The sequence below is a fragment of the Macrobrachium rosenbergii genome, chromosome 23 (genome assembly GCF_040412425.1).
Source record: "Macrobrachium rosenbergii isolate ZJJX-2024 chromosome 23, ASM4041242v1, whole genome shotgun sequence".
NCBI lineage: Eukaryota > Metazoa > Arthropoda > Malacostraca > Decapoda > Palaemonidae > Macrobrachium > Macrobrachium rosenbergii.
This window is the reverse complement of record NC_089763.1, coordinates 28,109,393-28,111,892: the sequence shown is the minus strand read 5'-3', so window position 1 is coordinate 28,111,892 and position 2,500 is coordinate 28,109,393.

Here is a 2,500-nt window from a genome sequence, read left to right as displayed (position 1 = left end):
AGGAATAGAACACGTTCAGTAAAGAGAAATCTTCAGTGATTGAAAAGTACAGCCAACACCTAAAAGTGCGAATTTCTAAATCACTGGAAATATAAGCCACCAGTAGGAGACTATTTACTGAGGATTAATATACGATTAGTTCATCAGAGCAGAGATTGCTGGGTACTCAGCTAGTCTAAAATACAACATGAATGAGTCTAGTGGTAATTAACGGCACATGATTCGAATGAGCAAGTAAAAGGCTTCAATAATTACTTTCGCCTGAGGACTGAATTTAGGGAGAGTTTGATGCATAAAGGGTAAAGCCTTTGGTGTTACCTAAAATGCTTTGTAGGTTCTATCCCAATGTACGGCTCTGTCATTGTTTTATATATTAGATATCATGTGTAATTTGTTATAATAAATCCTATCAAAACATAAGGGATTCTGACAATTCTTTGGTGAATGTATGAATGAACCAGTATTATCAAGAAATAGCCTTCGTATAAAAGTTAAAATTCATTTCATTATAAAACTTATCATTCTCTTTATGAACTCCCAAGAAGATGTAGATTCAGCATTTGATGTGAATTCCTTATAAAGAGGGGTTTTTAATAATGAATTTGTTTAGTTAATAGAACTGACATTCACCATTCAGGAAGATCATAACCCTAATTTCAAGGATACATAAAAAATTCTTCATTGATACTTAAAAAAATCGTGGATACATAAAAAAACGTGTATGGATACATAGGCAATTTCATGGATACATAAAAAAATTCATAGAAAAAAATCATGGATACAAAAATTTCAGGGATACATAGAAAAAAATCATGTATGCATAAAAATTTTCATGGATGCTTAAAAAAATTTCATGGATGCATAAAAGATATCATGGATACATAAAAAGTATGTATACATAAAAAAATTTCATGTATGCATAAAAAAATTCATGGATAAAAAATATATAAAAATATCAATTTCAAATGATAGAACAACTATTCATTTCCTTTAAGAAAGGACTCTCAGCTATCTTTGAAAATCGGGGAGACTTGTTTTGCCTGGATCGTAAGGAACTTTCATAACGAGACCAAAGTTATGACAAGGACAGAATTTGGGACATTTTTAGCAAAGGTTAGGTCGCGGAGCAAAATCCAACCCCCTCCCCTCCCCCCTCCCACCACCCAGGAGTACCATCCCGACCCTAAAACCCCGCCTAAGGTCGTCCAAAGGGTCATGCATTTCGCTGACTTAGAAGTCGTTCAGTTACTTTCTCTCTCTCTCTCTCTCTCTCTCTCTCTCTCTCTCTCTCTCTCTCTCTCTCTCTCTCTCTCTCTCGTTATTGATTCTGAAACTATTTTTTAGTCTCTAGACAGTTTGTATTTTCATGATGATGTTGATTATCTGTAATGTTTATTAAAATTTAATATTTTATTAAAGATTTAATTAAATATTTTATTGAATATTCAGCGATTTCAGCAAGACAAGATCTACTGTACATTCGCTCTAACTCATCGACATCAGAATAATATTTTTCCTGCGCAGCTTATCTCACTAGATATGATGAAAACTATAGATAACTAAAATAATTAATGAAATAAATATCTCCCCTGCATAAAACACACAAAATAAATTAAAATCACCAGATTCAACACATAAACGGCAGAAATGTATTGTTGATTAAAAAAATTTGTCAATTGAAAATGAATTTGAACACCGAATTTCATACGAGTCCGGAATTAGATACTATCTTCCTTGTTTTCCTTTTAAACTGTTGTATATATATATATATATATATATATATATATATATATATATATATATATATATATATATATATATATATATATATATATATATATATATATATATATATATATATATATATATATATATATATATATATATATATATATATATATATATATATATATATATATATATGTGTGTGTGTGTGTGTGTGTGTGTTGTGTTGTGTGTGTGTGTGTGTGTGTGTGTATATATTTAGTATGTTTCTGTAATTTTCCTTCCTTTATTGAAGCATTTGTTATATTCTTGTTTTCTTGAAGCACTAAGATAATTCAGCATTCCCTGCAACCTCAAAACATGTTTCATTCCCTTTAACAAGCACTATTGACCAGTAAGTTTATATATTGAAAAAATTCAAACAATGATAAGGGAATCAAATATGAAGTTGGGACATGCAAAATGAAACTAATATTCATAATATTTTTATTTACTTATTTATTTATTTAATTATTTACTTATTTATTTATTTATTTATCTACTTAATTATTTATTTATTTAATTATTTATTTATTTTAATTATCTATTTATTTATATATTTATCGAATTATTTACCTGTTTAATTATTTGTTTATTCTTTTTATCTATTTAATTATTTATTTGTTTATAAATTTATTTATTTATTTAATTATGTATTTAATTATTTGTCTATTTATTTATTTAATTATTTACCTATTTATTTATTTATATATTTATATATTTGTCTATTTAATTA